The sequence below is a fragment of the Manduca sexta genome, chromosome 11 (assembly GCF_014839805.1).
Source record: "Manduca sexta isolate Smith_Timp_Sample1 chromosome 11, JHU_Msex_v1.0, whole genome shotgun sequence".
NCBI classification, from domain to species: domain Eukaryota; kingdom Metazoa; phylum Arthropoda; class Insecta; order Lepidoptera; family Sphingidae; genus Manduca; species Manduca sexta.
The window spans coordinates 1,353,123-1,373,244 of NC_051125.1; positions in this window are offsets into that span (position 1 = coordinate 1,353,123).

Genomic DNA, 20,122 nt, shown 5'->3' on the forward strand with positions numbered 1-20,122 from the left:
ATTAATCATGTAGAACAAAGTTGCACTTATGAAGGGTTGATACATGATAATAATAAATTAATTATTATAATTAAGAGTTACTATTAGTCAATGCCCTATTCCGTCTATAGAGTCAAATCCGTTTTATAGCAATCACGGGCGTTCTTTTTTGAATGACAGCTTCGATAATCGTATAAGTAAGAGTCAAAAATCCCCTATTTATTTATATGGCCATCAAAACTTAGTTTTAATTTGAGGAACGGTCGCTATTGCCAAAAGGCCGATATCTCCCGTAGACGGAATAGGGCCACCTGACCTAATTAGGTATTCTCTTGTAGATACAATAGCTTCATATAATTGTAGTGTGTGTACTTATTATATAAGCCATATAATGTGTAGTATTAAGTTAGTATTATGAGAGTAGTCAAATAAAGAACCTTTAACTATCGACACGTCTCAACAACATATGTTCATCCTTCCATTTCATAATAATATCCGCGCTTTAGGCCATAATTCACCAACCCCGTTATGTGCATTGGAAGACTTCACATTCTTATGAAGAATCCTTAAGTATGTTAGTATTGTCACCATGTCCGTCACCTTCCAACGCCTTGCATCGTCAAAACGAGCAATAATTGATAGGTAACACATTACAGGTTACTTAGAAAATTCAGAAATGTATGCTTTAGGATTTGATCCTGATGTTGGATTCGGCAAACCGTTCAATGCCTAACTAGGCTATAGCATACTTGGCTATGTGGAGTCTTTGGATTAATAAATAATAATAATAATCTTTTCCGTAATAGTCTCTGCACCTTGTAAGCACTTTAAAATTTCGTCGTATTAAATTTTAAAGGCCGAAATATCCATGCATACTAATTATTTTTACGTTTTTCTTTCAACTGCGAGAAGTAATCACTAACTAGACGTGAATTTAAATTCTTTACTTGTCAATACTTGTTTAGTTACCCAGATTAAAGGTGAAACAAAATGTATGAAAAATGGACCTTAAGCTATAACCTTAAAGGGTCCTCTACGTGTTGGATCCATGTCCCCACGCGAGACTTCCTAAAGAACCGTCCTTTATGCCGTGATTTCCCGCAGGAAAGATATAATATTAATAATATCAGCCCTGTATCATAATACTGTACCACTGTTGGGCACGGGTCTCCTCTACTATTGAGAGGAATTAGGCCGTAGTCCACTACACTGGCTCTTTGGATTAAGTAAAGTATAGATCTTAATGCTTAAATACCAAGAACAAACAGAAATACTTGTTCAGCATGCGCATACTTTGCTCCAAAGGATTCGTTTACACCATTTCTCAACGACCCGCATTCGCGTTGTTTCAAATGGTATGTAATGGTTTAACTTTGTAAGAGTCATTTAGGCGACATGAAAGGGCGGTCAATATATTACATTCCTACAATGATAGGCTTGAAATTCTTTCCCTTATTGATAAGAAAGCGAGTGTAATTACGTATCCGCATGCTTTCAGTCTACTTCCATTCTCTCTTACTCTCTATCCTACTCCTCCCCTGACACCAGAAACTCTCGGTCACATACACACAAGTAATTATTTGATGTCTTCTTTCCTCACATGGAGAATTTTTATTTACGGAACAGAACACTGAGTTCTGTAACACAGGTTTACACCTAGCTCAGAAGTCAGGGTACTTCATTTGTATTATAAAAAATTGTGGGAAATAAATATAATATTATTTTATATTAATCATTTTTGCTGCCAATTATTTCGTGCTGCAAGTTGATGTTGTGCGGCTCTTTACTTTCTTTATAAATATTATTTTATTTATTTAGAATTAAAATACTTTACTATGCTACTTTATTAACAAAAACTTGGAGAAGAACTGTCTTTTGATATACAAAATAAGTTATCTTTTTAGACTTCTAAATAAAACAGCGTGTATTACAAAAGGACGCTGCTTCAACGCCACCGCAACGCTTCGAGCTCTCTTCAGTTAATTTCAAATGCGCCTTTGAAAACACTTGTCAAGATTCTTTGTCTGATAAAAATATACAATGAAGGGATTTTTTTGAGTTTAAGGTTCGGGATATACGAGCGTTTTTGTATCAGTTTTATGACAAATTTACCATTTTTTACAGATTTTTCTTTGGCCCTTTTGCGTGAGTGTAAAGTAGAATAAAAATTTTATTCCCGACTTCATACTAGACTGCGAAATATTAATCGTAGATTGTTCGGGAGCCGATTATATCTAGTAAGATAGACCCGCATAATTCTGACAATTGTTAAAGGGCGTACTAATTAATTTTACAATATTTCAAGTACATTTAACTTATTTTTAGATGTATTGCCAGGTTATTAAATTAATACTAAATTAAACACATGCAGCGTTAAAAGAAACGCTACAAACAGCGAAGTCTACATTCCCCTAAGCAGGATAAGACTAATAGCAAATCCTTTTTGTTTGTACAATTCGGTTCTTTTTTAACCTTAATAGAGTTTGAAGACGAAATACGATTCAGAATTTGAGTTGATGAGTTTTCTGAACGCCGTTTGAAATGTTTGCGCGGATCGCATCGGCACGGGGACTGTTTCATTTCTCAAGAAATATTTAATGGCCTTTTGAGGGCTTATTTTGTGTAAATGTAAATTAGTTTGGATAATACTTTCGGTATTTTATAGAAATTGGATTTTGGATCGGGTGTTTTGAGTTTAAGGTGTGAATAGATATAAGATATAAGGTAGTTGCTAGCCTTTTTATCTTTTATAAGGGATTTAAAAAGAAAGATTGATCTTAATTATAAAAAAAGTGTTGTTAAATAATTTCTAGACATTCTTACTGTAAGAAAGTTAAATTATTGATTCCTTCCCAACCGAATTTCGGCCACGGCGGCCAAACTCAACCGAGACATCAAGTAACTCGGTGATGTTATAGTGCACAAGTGTGTGCGCAATACACAGATGCACTCTCTGTTCCTTTATCTTATAGTCTGGTGAATTTAGACCGGAGAGAAACCAGGCGCAGGACCGACGGCTTTACGTAAAAAAATCTGACAAATTATGATGAACAATTTTATGTATTTTTTTTAAACTGTCTACATTATAATTTAACAGGACTATATTTTATTTATTAATATAATATAATCCACTGCACTACCCTCTCTTTCTATTTCTCGTTTTTATATCCATCCCATGGTTGTCTGGAAGACATTGCTTAGAGCAATAAGACCGCCATTTGTACATGTGCCTTTTGTCTCTCTTTTCTTCTTTGTATCGTTTTTTTTTTGTGTTTTGTACAATAAAAAGTAAATAAATAAATAAATGACTAATATCATAAGCTATTCGTATCTGTACAGTAACACAAAAACACTACGTTAAGCTGCAATGGCATCTGTTATCAAACGATACAACATCAATCACAACACATTGTAAAATCCACGAGAGCATCCATTCACACCTCTGAAATCGTACGATACGCGGATTACAGGCGGTAAAATTACCCAAAACGGAAAATTTGACGCCACGGCCCTGTTAAATCGACTAAATTTAAATAGCGAGGGTGAAGTTATAATTGGAACGGATAATCGAAATACCATTGTTTTTTTTTATTTTGGGATTCAGGTGGTTAACTTTATTGTTTTATCTTTATAAGATGTGGAAATTCGAGAGTCGAATGTATTTGTTACACCTATTATACCTAAAATATTTCTGTAGTACACTATATAAATATATGGGAATAAAAAAAAAAAAAGAGTAATTGTTTGTTTTTTTAGCAAAATTGTTTAGAAGTTAAATATTGTTAATATTTATCCACCAGACTGATATAATAAATTATGCTTTAACCTTGCAATAAATAGAAAAATAACTAAATATTTGAAATCTTTTAAAAAACTTCAACGCATTTAAGGGCTTTCAGACGAAACTAGATAAAATTACGTTGATACGACACCCGTTTATCCCACGGGGACATCTTCAGGTATACAAGAAAACCTTTTTATAGATTTGATACAATTTCGAGATCCACTGACCTTAGTCATGAGAGACTAATATTTTGAAAAGTTTCAATGTTCAAGTCACGTACATTATTTCTTTCGTCCCGGGATCCAAAATCGCACGTTCTCTAAATGTCTTTGCTACCTTGTTACCTACACTAAAGCGAGGCCAAAAGGCTGCAAAGTGGTCCTTATGACCTTTATTATCAGAATAATATACCTTATCTATTAAAGAATAGGTCGCTCGCAATCGAGAGTGCGTGAAGATACGGTAATGCTCATTAACTTATTTATTACGCGGTTTTGTTTCTAACTACATTTACTCGCTGTTTAACCCAAATGAAGGACTTTTCTTGGACAAGTTCCATTATTTCCACACATTCGTCCCTATAGAAACTATGGGTAATTGTTTTCCGTTTAAAAATAAAAATTGTAATCGATAAGCTAGTTACTTGTCGGATGTATAAGGTCAGCGAGGACAATTAGACTCTAATTAGGTAATTGCTGGTGGTAAGATATATTTTATATCCGCCCAGATAGCGACAATCCTACACAAGGTTAAAACCCGCCGTAGTGACCAAAATAAGTGTCGCATTCCGGGATCAGCCTGTGTATATCCGGTTCCAACAGGCCGGCATAATTGTGTCGACTGTTGAGTGGTTATCATATCTCGTCAGTCGACAATTGGAGTCTACTTCACGTACCATCAGGCGCAGTGTGTTCAGTTTGTCGTGGTCGCAAAAAAAATATATTTAAATATATATTTTACCATATTAAGAATACCTTACATAACTAAGTTTTGTTTCCGTGATTTTGTTCCGACTTACTTGATATGTATCAATATTATAACCAAATTACACAAAATCATTATAAATTGTAGTCTATGTGTCATTTTGATGTATAACCAATATTACTGTAAAGTTTCATCCAAATCCGTTCACTAGTTTTTTCGTGAAAGAGGAACAAACATACATACATACATCCATCTTCACAAACTTTTGCATTTATAATAATAGTAGGATATAATAATATGAAGTACACGTATTTATATTATTCTCATTATCCACAGTATATTTGTATATGAAACAATGTTAAGTCCGATATTATTATTCAAAGGCCTTCAGCTATTAAAAGCCATTGTTTACCATATGTAAAGCTATAATCCTTGGTAAAGTAATTGCAACGTACCGGACTTTTGCCTTATCACGAGGCAAGGCTTGAAGGTTAGACGGTAATTGTAATGGCGGGAAGACACGATTGTTATGCAGACCTTATGTCGAAGGTGTAACAGTCTTGCGACTTTAAATCGCTTTAAAATAAAAATATGTTTATTTTTGAATTTCAAATACAGAAATTGTGTTTCTTGTTGTAAAAATTACATTTAAATTGCTTTATTTTACAATGCTATTATATAATATAATAAATATAGTAAATGCCGGGTAGTCTTATGTAAGTGGAAGCATTGTATAAGTGTCACAGTAGGGAACTTAAGAAATTTTAGTGCTTAAGTGACGTAAATACGTAGTTTTGTCTAAATCTACTACAGCAGCATATCTATCTCCCAGAAATATGAAAAAATCTTACTCTACTTTAAATTATACAATAAAAAAAAAACAGATATGATCCGATTAAAAATGGTAAGCAAGACTTGGACGCGACACAATGTCGCCAGTGTGTCTAGATTTAGCCCGGGGCTGTCTTATAAAAACTAAGGTATGGCTAGTGTCCGCTTACGCTTTAATTAACTTCATTTGATGTGGGTAGTATATTGTTCCGAAGCTGGGTAACGAGATGCCTTTAGCTCTTTTTTATACTGGCTTGTGAATTTAGGTTGAAAATTATGAACAGATTTTCTGTAAAACTAGACGTAATATACATGCATAAATTTAATTTGAAATCTGTGTTATGAATGTTCTTCATTTTTTTTTATTGCTTTGAATGACGAGACTTGTTTGCCGTTCGCCTGATGGTAAGTGATACGACCGGCCATAAACATTAGAAACATCATCCAATACCTTGAATTACAAAGTATTGATTGGCATTCCATTGCGCTCGCCATGCTGAGACATGAGATGTTAAGTCTTATTTGGTATACGTTATACTGGCTACAAAAAAATAATAAAAAGAACTATTTTATTAACTATGAATAAAGTAGTATTTTGTATCTTAAAAGAGTAGCTACATAGATTGTAAATTTCACTGAGCACTCAATTATAAATAACTTGTAAATTATAATAAATCCTGAACGAGGCCTAATTAAATGGTTTTATGTGCTTAAAAATAAAAATTCAAAAAATTATCTATCAAAATAAAGAGAATATAATTATAATAAGGCCTCTTTATTTAGAAATTAATAGATTACATTTTAAAGTGTTTACCAAAATTTTAATATCTCTGCTACAGGATAATTTTTATTATTTTTGTATTCTATATTCCGTATTAGAGTACAGTCACCACCAGTTTTCTTATTAATCAAGACATGTAATTAGTTTTTCTAAAAACTTACGACCAATAAACGATTTAAAGCAAGCCATAAAATTGCCATCCGTAATTAAAATGTTTCCAGTGAACAATAAGGCTTTTTAACCGAGTTAAGATTCTCATTAAACGCCCATTTCGCTAGATGCTGGTAACACTTATTTAGTGTCTGTACTGTAATTCGGTTATAAGGCTTTTCACTTGGTAATAAGACTTGAATTTAATTGGAAAATGGTGGCGTGTTTGCGGGATATTAATCTGTTGTTTTCTTGTAAGAATTGTAGTTTTCTTAGTGGAAGTCAAATGAATTATCTAATAGCTCTTAGGGTTTTATAAATATATTTTTGCAAGTATCATGATTACATGTTGATCTCGATTCTTAACGCGTGAGAATACAAAAGCCTCGCTTTATAAAGAAGTAGTTCATATTATGTTAATCTAGTTTTTTGTGTATGTATACGAAATTAATGAAATGTTTCAACGGCTGTAAAATCTTCTTTTTAGATTAAAACGGTTGTCAATGAAAAATAATACAAGTTAGAGAATATAAAAAAAAGTAACAAATCAAAACTAAACAGTTTAATATAAGATCAATGATTTAAAATATCAAAAAGCTCTCTTAAGTTAAACTTTAGCAATTCATATCCACTTATCTCGGAAGCAGGAGGAAAGTTCTCGAGAATATAGAAATAACAAACGGTAAAGCTGATTTTAGCGCTGCAATCCAACTTTGCACCAACATCTATCAAAAGCAACAATATCAGAAATGCAAGTCACTAAAACTAAAATGTTTTCAGGAATTTTCATTGAAGTGCACTCTCCTTTGAAAGAAGCCTTCGCGTTGAAAGCACAAATCCAAGATTCAATACTTCATAGCGTTAATAAAATCAGCGGTTAGGTTCAAAAGGATTTCCTTGGTGGCACGGTCAGATGTTGTAAGAAAATGGAAGCTTAAAAGTGTTTCTTTATAATGTAGCGTTGAAAGTTTGTTAAGGTTTAGAAAATAAGAATTTCTAACAAGTATTAGAGTCTGTAAACACACATGCTTGAAATCATATAATTATACTATGATGGTGGTAGGATATAGTTTATATCCGGCCGGATAGCGACCACCGTACAAAAGATGTTACCCGCCATAGTGGCTCACGTGTGTCGCGGTCCGGGATCAGTCTGAGTATATCCGGTTTCAACAGGCCGGCATAATTGTGTCGACTGTCGCGGACTAATCATCTCTCTAGTTGACATTCTATTGGACCTCACTCCACTTACCATCAGGTGCAGTGTGGTCACTTTATCGTCCCTGTAATAAAAAATTTTTTTCTCTGTTTTCTAGATTTCTTATATACAGTATCTAAAAATTTAGTAACATGAAGCTTTTTAATTAATGTGTTTTGAAATTTTTGGTAACATAATTTATCCAAGATAGCCTTTATTATTTGTTAGTGATTCTCTTTTTTATCTAGCGTAGCAAGATGATTTATCACTGCATTCAGAAATTGTAGATCAAATGTATGGACCTACAAAAGACGTCGTGTGGCCCAAAATAACAAAATTTTCATCTTAAGTAATAGTTTCAGTGTAAACAATTTAAGACTCAATGAATGGTGAAAAAAATGGATTTACCTTCTCGTTCTTGTAACAGGGTAGTACACAAGAATTCATCGTTTATTTATTTCTATGGTACACCAACAGCATATTATATATTTAAATTCTAAAGACAAATATAGTGATCATTAGTGGCTGATATATATGCCCATTAAAAGTAAATACACTTCACAACTACATCTAAATCGTTGAAAAATTACTATTTCTCGATTGTTCAGTAAGATTGTGAATGCTCCTCCAAGAGGAAAATATATGTCTTCCATAGAATTTACGGTCCTACTCCGACACATACATGAATCACAGTGGCCTCGTTCAACACTTTCTTTATGGAAATGCTATAACGATGTATAGCTACTGTTATACTATATGTTTCTCAGTTATGTTTATGTAAGAAGGTTAAAAATAGGTTGTTACTGAGTCCTGAAGGTCGATTATATCGCTGACTTACTATTACAAAGTTTTATGGTATATTTTATTGCTAAAATTGAATTATATTTATCATATAATGTTTTCTTCTATTAAATATTTGCAATAATCCCGAAAAATAAATAAAGGGAACTATAAATAATTGTGTTTTTTACTTTTCCCTTTTTTCCATCATAAATAAAAATTAACATAGGACCTTGCTATAGCGAAGCTGCGACATATAACTGAGAGTATATTAATATTTTTAGTTGGATATTATTTAAATTATACATCCTAACATGTTATTGTCTATTTATATAACTTTGACTAAAGACTCCTAGTGTTCCAACTCGTTTTTCGATAAATTTTTCACTATGCAAGGTGCTCAGTTATGGAATATACCGCCAATTAGGGCGAGAAGGGCGAAATCCATGCCTACCTTTTAGATAGTGGCCACGGCATTATATCGGGTCTAATGAATTTATTATGACTATGACTATTTTAATTGTGTAATTAATATATGTTATTTTATTTATTTAATATTATTTTTGTATTATCAAGTAGTAATACACCAGTCTGAGCCAATATTTTATATGCTAGTAAATAATACATATTTTGTCAAAAATGTATGTCATCCAAAATGTAGCGGAAAAAGAATTATCAAAATCCATTTATTATGTTTTTATGTTTAGTTATATGACTACAATATTAATTATATATTTCGTACACCTCATGCTGCCGGATATTTACCTGTTTTGTCTTATATCCATCTAATGGTAGTCTGTAAGAGATTGCTTTGAGCATAGGGCCCACATTCGTTATTGTTTTCTCTCATTTTATACTCATAAGCCACTGGTGTACAATAAAGTAATAAATAAAGTCTAGCGAGGGTTCTCTACGATTTGAAATACGACTCCTGTGTTTTACGTTGTGAGGTTATTTCCAATAGCCACCGAACTACCCTTCCTCTTAAACTCCCATTTCTTTCATTATTTATTTGATATAGTTGAGTTAGAACTGAATTTATGAAAGTTTTTAAAGACACTCACGCCTTTTTTATTTCTGAAGGGTTAGGCAGAGGCGCAACTGGTACATCAAATTTCCGCCGTGTGTATTTCGTGATACGTGATAGGGGGCAAACCTGTCGCCATATTTTGCACAAATTCTAGACTCTTTATTGGTACTGAGTAGAAAAACCCAATATCATTTTGCCGAGGCGGGGATCGAACCTGAGATCTAAGTACTGCCGTCGTACCGTAATACATCTAAGCCACCGAGGCAGTATTTTTTTTTAAATTATCGAAAAATCGTCATGGCAGTTATATTGCTAATGGTACGCGGAAGCGTATAATACCAGTCAAGCTATCGAATATAAAGAAGAAAGGAAGACAATTATCAAGGCTACAGTGTTAGAGAGACTAAACTCTAGGAAGCCAAATTTAACTTTTTCTAGATTCAATGTGCCGGGTATTTTATATTTTTTAGTGATAAATATTTTTTACCAATAACATCTAATGTACTGTATAAGTGGAAACTTAATTGTTTTATGATTTTTAATAACCTTAACTAGTCTATAATAATTAAAATATACCATATAAATAAATGAATTGTATGTAATATTTTTATTTTATTTATTTATTTTAGGAATACTTACAACTAGCACAACAATAAGTGGTAAATATAACTGAAGAAAGGTCAATTATTATTTATTACACAACACATTTCATGATTTTTCTTGCGACTCTCTTCGCGAAACTTTTATATGTGAACTCTAAATTTCTAAATATTACGCTCTACAAACACATTTTACCTCCATATATTAATGAAAATTCTAGATTACAGAGATTAACATGTTTCCCCTTTTACAGAAACTCATATATTGTCATTAAGGGCAAGCAACCTTATATTAAAGGGAACTCTATGGTAATTTTAAAAGGTTTTAAAATTAAAATGAGTTATAATATGCAGATAAGTCTGTATACGCCGGTGTATGTACTGGAGGTGGTGATTTAGGATGGGATTCCTTGTTCTAGGTTTTTAATATAAATACAACTAGCTTTTGCTCCCGGTTCCGCCCGTGTGAGAGTTTTTCCGGGATAAAAGCCCCGTTTTATATTTTCCCGGGAGAAAACGTAGCATATGGCACTCAGGAGTCACTACTCTATGTCTATTGAGCTTGATATAAATAATATTTCGAAATCTGTTTAGTAGTTCCTGAGAGAAGCGCGTTCAAACAAACTCCTCAGCTTGATAATATTAGTATAGATTGATATGCGTTTTTTAGTCGGATAGTTTAGATTTGTCGGTCGTTACGGAGGAACAATAAACATTTTATACACCTTGAAATTATTTGGATTATTTATGACCAAGGAGCTATTTCATCCCATCAGGTTGATTGTACTGAAAACATAGAAATTACTGATTAAAAATATGAACTATTTAATGAGATTTGAATGTATTTTTTTATATGTGCAAGGTACAGTGGTACTGCCCCTGACGATAAGTGGGGTCGAATAGAATGTCGGCTGATGGGAGATAATTACTTTGGGCAGTTGACACAATTATGCCGGCCTGTTGGAACCGGATATAGACTGATTCCGGAACGCGACACATTTACGTGGGCCACACACGTGTGTTTGGCACACACAACACACAAGGTGTTTAAACCACGGTTTAAACACCTTGTGCATGATGGTCGATATCCGGGCGAATATAAAACATGTACTAGCACCAACAAAATATATATTCCCTCAGTCATCAGTCTCTGGACCAAAGACACGACCAAGACCACAAGGAAATTCACTTATCAATTTGCTCAAGACATCAAAAAGCTGTATCAATTTAAAGTGCCAGTGTACGTAGCGAGCCAAGATACATGTGACCTAATTGGGAGGCACACTCACTGGTGTCTCGATTAGTTAATAAAAGCTTTGTCGGCTAGCGTGGTCGTCAGTGTTCCAAACTTGCTCTTTGGGTTTGTAGGAGTAGATTGGAAATATTGAATGGAAAGATGTTTCCATAGCCCTTTGCTGGAGTCATACTTAGATTAATGGCAATAATAATATTAGCGCTGTATTATATACTGTCCCACTGTTGGGCACGGGCCTCCTCTACTATCGAGAGACCACGCTGGCTTAGTGCGGATTGGCAGAACTTATTTTGAATTACATACCTTCAAATTTATTTGAGAATTTCTTGGGTATCCAGGATTCCTGACGTTGCTTTCCTTCACAATGAAAGCAAGCGATAATTCACAAAGTATACCCACATAAGTTTTAAAAAAGTCAGATGCCTTTGTGTTTGAACCTGCGGACATTCGCATCGGCAGTGCGTTCCGCTTCCAACTAGGCTATCGCCGCTTTTTAAAATCTTTACAACAGGTCTATTTCCAGTATTTTGTCTGTGGCCGATGATGATGATGGCGATTAGAAAATTCTATCTATTATATATATCTATGTCAATATCATTGCTTATTACATAAGACGTAAGAATAAAGCATGAAATTAAGAGAAAATCCATACTTTATACTTATAAATGCGATAGTAACTCTGTCTATTATGCTATCACTACTGAACCATTGAAACGATTTTGATGAAACTTGGCATAGAGATAGTAGAAGACCTTGAGAAGAACTTAGGCTTTTTATTTCGGGCAAATTTATAGACGCATTTGTTTTTGATAAGACTTTGTTACGCGGGCGGAACCGAGAGCAAAAGCGATTGTCTTATAAATGTAAAAGTATTTCCAGTTATGCTGTTATGGCTAAACTACTCAACCAATTTTGATGAAATTTTATACAAAATTATCTAAAAGCCTAAGAATATAAGTAATATACTTTTATGAATACAAACCGAACCCTACGCATGGAAGCCGCGTGTAGGCTCGTATAAATTACCCACCGACATTCACACAACTGAATTAATTGGTATACATTTCCGAACTAACAAAGGCCATTCAACTTGTAATTGATTAAATATTTGGTCACATTATTAGCATGCGAATGTTAACGTACTTATTGTATCAAGCCTTAGTACGGTCAATAGGTCTCAGTACATTATTAATTAAATTAAAGCATTAATTTACGTAGAAACGGCTCTATTTATAGAAAATGCATGTACACGTACATCTTACTTAAAATTATATAATAGCCTTTGGTATCAGCTTCGCCCGCGTGCAAGACTCATGGATAAAAAGTAGTATATGTCCTCATCTAAGGTCTCAAACTAATGTCAAATTTCATCTAAATACGTTTGGTAGTTTTGAGTTTATCGCGTCCACACAGACGGGATATTTTGTTTAGTAATATGTAAGGATGCGAAACTTGATGATGTTTTGCTTGTTGTAAACGCAAAAACCGCTGAATGGATTTAGATAGTCTGGTGTACGTACAGACGGACCTTATTCTGGATTAAAGTCAAGAAATTACATTATATTATCCAGAAGAATTGCGCATACTACGAGAGTTCTTAAATTTGATAGCAGCCGACAGCTACTGGATGCATAAAGCAGCAAACCGGGCTTTGTAGTGTACCTTGGGCGAGACCTATGTTCAGCAGTGGACTGCAACGGGCTGATGATGATGATGAAGAGTTTTGAATGGGTTAGTCTACCCGTTTTTGATGTATGTTTATGAATACTTTCCCCCACAAAATATATTTTTTATGACTTTAATGAACTTTAAATGTTTGTCTTTAGATCTCGAATATATTTTTCAAAAATATTCGTACTTGTCTTAGAATTATTTGCCGATTCCTAGGTTAGACTATACCTCGTTCCACGTAGGCACTCTAGTATGTTATTGGCATTTCGCATCATCCATCAGGCCGGCAACGTCCTTGTAAGTTTCCCTGAACTAGTCTTATCGGGAACGAGTTTGTGCGACGGTTATCGCTTTGGGTGTCAACGCAGGACATATTTGTCAGCTAATCCTGTGTATCCCTGATAAGAATAATAATGAATGTCCATATTGTTTCTTCTAGCTGGCAAAATGAATAAGGTCGTGTTTAGTGCGAGGAAAATCAGTTAAGAGAAATCATTTGTTAGAATTTAAAAAAAAATATTTCTTTTGCAAATCATATTTATTTCTGGCCTGCCTCAGTGGTGTAGTTGTATTACGACATGACTGCAGTGCTGAGGTCTCTAGTTTGAATCCTGGGTCGGGCAAAATAAAATTGGGTTTTTCTACTATCAACCCGGAGTCTGGAATTTGTGCCCAATATGGAGATTGGCTCACCCCCTATGATAACATGGGACGGAAAACGTATGGCGAAAAGTTGGTCCATCAGTTGCGCATCTGTCTACCCCTAAGGAGTTAAAAGGCGAAGGAGTGTATCAATGTATATTTATTTTTATTATTACGTGAAATGTTGAAATGAAAAAAACTCCTTCAGCGATAGCGTTAATTAACACATAATTGATAATATATTAATAATTTTCCTTACTCAAATAGTGTAGCATTAATCACACTCCAACTGTAATAGCTGAAGTTAGCCCAGATAGTTTCTTGCTTACGAACTATCAGTCACGGTCTAAATGTTTAAAAACACAATTATCAAAAGCAGGTCGCGGCGCCACAATATACCCGCAAACTTATACACCAATACGGGAACAGTTAGGGTGTGTCTCCACTGAAACGAAACGCATACGCAACAACACACATTGTTTACGACCGTTTTTAATAAACGATACTATTTAAATAAAACTATTTTGCGGATTTTATCCCGGGTTTTTTATAATAATTTTCTCACTACGTTTGAAGACTTTGCAGCCCTCGTGTTCAGTTCTTGGAAATGTCGTGAGAAAATTGAAATATAAAATGGCGATAAAATCCGCAAATAAGTTTAATTTCAATGTCTAACATTCGCGTAAACATAAGAAATTATACTGTTAAGCGTTGACATGATCTTAAAAACAAACCATTACAATAAGTCCTTTGTAGTCAAAAATAACTGCCTTCCGGCTTTCAAACTTGGTCTCCATCAATATGTTAAACATTACGGTTTAAATATTCAATGCATTATACTCCTTTTGACCTATTTAAAGTTAAATTCAATTATTGCCAGGAAGTTCTACAGCAGTCATTATAAAGAAGTAATTATGGTGTCCAGGCAGCCCGTTGTGTTTATGTAATTTCCAATTGCATTTTTCTATACAAAAAAAAAATACAAATAATTTTTACAAGATAAATATTTTCCCAGGATTAGAAATATCCTACAGCACTTAGAAGTAATGTAGCTTTCTATTACCGTGAGAATTTTCAGTCGCTTCATTACTTACAGATATTAGCCTCTACAAACCTGCACACATTTCCTCTTCATAATATTAGTATAGATTTCTTAAAAATACTTTCACATCATCCTCATTAACGGTATCAGAACTAAGTCAACTCGTGTTATTACCTAATTCGTTGTTTGGTCTTGGGACTTACCGAAACGAGCTACTTCAACAGGTTTTAGAGAATATTACTACGGCATTCTCTAACAACATATAATTCAATAAATTAGCCCCCGCTCAAGTGAAAACGCATCTTTATGCACCGAAATAGAACTCAGCTACATTGTTCGCTGCATTCAGTTAAAAGCCGTGGTTTGTTCTCAACTGTCCGCGGATGCACTCCAAACTTTACCCTAACAAATAGGCAGTATTTCTTGATGATATTGTGAGTTTTGATGCAGTTTATGTGCAAAAGGCATGCCTCGGACTGTCTCGGTGGCGTAGTTGTATTATGATACGACTGCAGTGCTGAGGTCTTGAGTTCGATACTGGGTCGGGTAGTATTGGGTTTTTCCACTCAGTATCAGTGAGGACTTTGGAATTTGTGGCCGATATGGTAACAAACTCGCCCCCTATCACATCATGGGACGGAATACGTACGGTGGAAATTCGGTGCAACTGTTGCTCTGCCTGCCCTTTTAGAGACAAAAGGCGTGTATGTGTGTGTGCTAAAAGGAAGTAATTTATCAGTAATTTTAATAGCCATGTTATTAATGGTCATAAAATACCAGAAGGCCTTTACTATTTTGATAGAAAAAGTACGGCAATTAAGTACTCAATATTCATGGCATATTCTGGAGTAGTTTTTGGATATCTGGCAATTCGATTTAGCGCAAAAAAGTAAGTTGCAGGTTCAAACATGTCTCGGATAGGTACTACTGTAGAAGTCTACAAGTGATAAATAAAAATTATGTTATTCACCTTCAATTTGTAGGTATTTATACTGAATTAAATTCAGATCTGTGACAGGCACAAGACAGGGTACAGTTGAAGCAGCTCGTCAACGTCACCACTAAGACTTATCAAAGCGGGCATATCATTCAGTCTTGAAAACGACAAAGAAGAATATTCAGATTTAAGTAATGTTTTCGTTGATAAATCAACATATTTGATTACCAAAATTACACCTCAGCTAATGCCAATTTGTCAAATTTCGTCGCATTACGCAGGATGGAATTACGTGAGCAAATTGGTCGCATATTTACAGCCAGAAACGAAAAATAGCGAAGTTACAATTTCTAGTCGTCATCATCATCATTGGCCACAAACCAAATGCTGAAAATAGACCTGTTGTAAAGATTTTAAAAAGCGGCGATAGCCTAATTGGTAGTGGAACGGACTGCCGAGACGAATGTCCGCAGGTTCAAAACCCAAGGGCACACACCTCTGAGTTTTCTAAAAAAATATGTGTGTATTCTTTGTGAATTTATCGCTTGCTTTAACGGTGAAGGTAAACATCGCGAGGAAACCTGCATACTTGAGAAATTCTCTGTAGGAATTTTCGAGAGTGTGTGAAGTCTGCCAATCCGCACTAGGTCAGCGTGGTGGACTAAGGCCTAATCCCTCTCAGTAGTAGAGGAGGCCCGTGCCCAACAGTGGGACAGTATATAATACAGGGCTCATATTATATTATTATTAAAGAATCAGAGAAAGAAGAAAAAAATTATGAAAATGCTTTTATAGATGATTTGAATTTACTCAGCTATTTTTGTGATTGACTGTACATCTAAATCAAGACAACCGAGAAATTGTCACAGAGCCGAATTTGACCTTTTATTATTGCTGTGACATTTTATATTTTTGGAACAATCACTGGCAGTACATATTTTATAAGAATACGTTACGGAAGTTAATTTGTCACAGGAAACTATATCCTATGTCTTCGTACATTGTGTTCATATTAGTAACATAAAACGAAACGATTCGCTTAATGGCCAAATAATGACAAACCTCCACCATGTTTTTATTCCCGAAGGGGTAATATGGGTAGCAAATAGACCCATGTCACATAGACAGTATTTGAGTGTGGTGACTCTTATAAAAAAAAAAACTTTTTTTTCATTCATTTATTACCCTGAGTAACTTTTTCCACCTACTCCTATCCCATTCCTTTAGAAGTATCGTTTCACATACTTGAAACGATTTGACAGGGTATTTAAGTACCAATTAATTTCTTTTTATGTTGGTTTCAATCATGTTAAACTCCCACACTGATTGCCAAACCTTCACATACAGGTCCTTTCAATATATATACGCTACTACTGAACTTAAGAAGCGTCTCCTACATAGAGGTTAATTAAAGGCAACTTGAACACAAAGCATTAGCATTTTTCACGTTTACCACTCAACGTAACGTTAAAATCAATTTAATACTACCTACATGTATGTTATTCTTGAAATAGAACTAATGTTGGAACTTGACTTTGGTACATTTGATATCTGACATTTGACGAATTCAAAGAAACACATATTAGGTTTGACGCGACTTAATTAGGCGAATTGGGCGAATAAATGCTAAAGTATATTAAAAGAATCATATGCACGTTCTCTGTATTTTTTGTACTTTACTTTATTTTCTTTGTTATTGATTTCTTATGTTTACGAAAATGTTAGACAATTTTGTATAATTGTACAATGTAATATTACTTATAACATTGACTTTTCGGACGACCAACACCTCAATCCTCCCCCGTGACCATGAAGGTTGCTTAGTCTTCAAAGCGTCGTGAGAAAATTATAATACAAAAAACCGCGATAGAATCTATAGGATTAAATTTATTTATAAAATCGGAAAAATAGTTTTTTTTTAAATTTTTTCGTAATTTTTGCGTGTCCGTGTTCTGTGCTTAAGAAATGTTTTTCTTTTAAATTTGTGAAGATTCTTCCGTGTTTATTTGAAATTAGATATACGGATAGACATCACACTGGAATAACATTTGTTTATTTCCTATATACAAGTAGCTGAAAAAATTCAAAACATTAGAACTTTTCTCCACATTGACTTCAATCGCAATGGTTTTTTTTCTTTATCTATAAAGTAAACCCATTAAAAATTATTTAAGTGAAAAAAAACAACGATTGTCGAAGACCACAAATGTTTAAAGGTGACTCGAATTCTTAAATTTGTTCAGCGAGTTATATGTCTGATTGTACAAAGGTTATTTTCACATGGAAAGTACACACATAGTACAATTTTCAATCGTGAAATATCTTTCACACGGATGGAGCCACGAACAACACCTACATTTTATAGTGGCAAAGCTTTGGTGTGTGTTTGAGATTTCTAAAAAACGTTTTTAACAAAAAATTAAACCGTTGCTAAAGACAAAAAATACATTTAACATAATAAGTATATACTGGTTATCAATTTTAGAGACGTCAACTAATTAAAATTAAACATTGTGTTTATACATTTGTTAATTTATTTAACTAGCTTACCTAGCATTTTTAATTACACATCGAATTGATAACCGTCTTTTTTTTTAAGTCGAGTAAAAGTGGTTTGTAAAGCCTATTGTAACACCAAATGTAAATATCGTGAGTAAGAGCTATAAATTAAACAGTATAAAAATATAAATTAATTTGTTGGATTAATGAACGTAATTTATTAATTGTTTATTACATCATCTCGCGACTTCAGTTTAGTAGCTGTTAAGTTCTAAAACGTAAGACCTAAATTCGAATGCCATTTCGGGCTATTTGGCTTATAGTGGTAATCCCTCTCTCTATCATGCGAATGAGCTCAACGATAATGAAGCCCACTTCCACCTTAGCCTGTCCTTTCACAGTGCAGATGCTGTTGATTACTCATAATGATTTCTTACTTTTACGCGAATGTTAGACATTAAAATAAAACTATTTTCCCCCGCAGTGGTCTCTGCGTACATCGGATTACCAACAGCTAAAATTTAAAAAGTTGTATAATTATAAAATGTAGGTAGATATAATGTATTCAACCTGAGGATATTACCGTAAATATTTCAATAAACCATCGGAGTATTAATTTAAATGTTCTAAACGAGTAAAATATTTGTTGAATTGAAATTGACGATAATAGGTTTTGGCCGTGGCTTCGTTTGCAATATAGTATTTGGTTCAGCGTAAAATTTACACTAATATTTAAAGATAAATATTTTGTTTGAACGCTCTTATATCAGAAACTATTTCAATAGAAAGCTACATTGTACTATACTACTTTTTATCCCGTGAACATATTTTTCCCCAAAATCTTTATGACGTGGGCGGAGTCGCAGGAAAATATAACAAAGATGTTCTGGGACAGCGCAGTTCTTAAAAAAAAAAATTGTTCAGTTGATTTAGAAATTAACTTATTACTTATTACAACTTATTACAAGTCACCATTTCAATGTGTCTCAAAACACCATAACATTCCAGTATAAAAATACCCGTGACCTTTACAGCACTCAACGTCCGTCATCTTGATCCGGAGTGACCTTTGCAAGGTCGTACGTTTATCTAATAAGGGTAGCACTTCGTTATCCCGTGCTTGGTCGCCTCTTGAGGTTTACAGCTCATTATTGTTGTGTCGCTTCCTCTTTTCTTATGAAGACATTCATAATAACATCAAAAGAGATATTTGTTTATTTTGAAACATATTTGAATATGTGTAGAGTTTCTTAACCTAATGCTACGCTTCTACCGAAATGTATCATGTTTTACGTGAAATGTATTTTATGCCTTCTTTTTCTTGGCGATTTTTTCATACGAGCACTGCTAAATGCTCCATTACACCTGATGTTAAGTGGAGTTCGGTCCAATAGAATGTCGACTGAACAGAGATGATTACCCCTCGACTGTCGATACAATTATGCCGGCCTGTTAGAACCGGATATACTCAGGCTGATCCCGGAGCAGTTAAGGCTGTTTAAAAAATCCACTAGCTCTTTTACCTGTATACGCCATAAAAATGTTCTCTATTGCGGTGTCATCTTCCAACTAGTGATCATCTGCTGCGCACGTCTTTGTCGCCTCATCATAAGTAATTATCCAGATTAAAATACCACTAATACTAGTTTATTTCTGTGGAAAAATTTCCTAATTTTTATTTCATTCAACAGTTCGTTTGTGATTGTGTAACAAATAAACGTATGTTGCCAAAATTTACATGATATAAAATAGCATCACAGTGATTCTAATCAATCCAGCTTGAGTGATAAATATCGCTATACTTCAGTTATATAATAGTTACTATAACAGATTCAATTAATCGCTTTCCCCTTCACTAGTTTCTATTTAATTAATATTCTTGGATAAACAGAACGAATACTGGGAATTGTTACTAATTGTACTCAAAGTGAAACGTTTGCTTTAAAACAGTTGGCAAACTTTCGTTCTGTTATTACATTTATTTTATTTGCAATTACTCAAACATCAATTTGTGGATTGG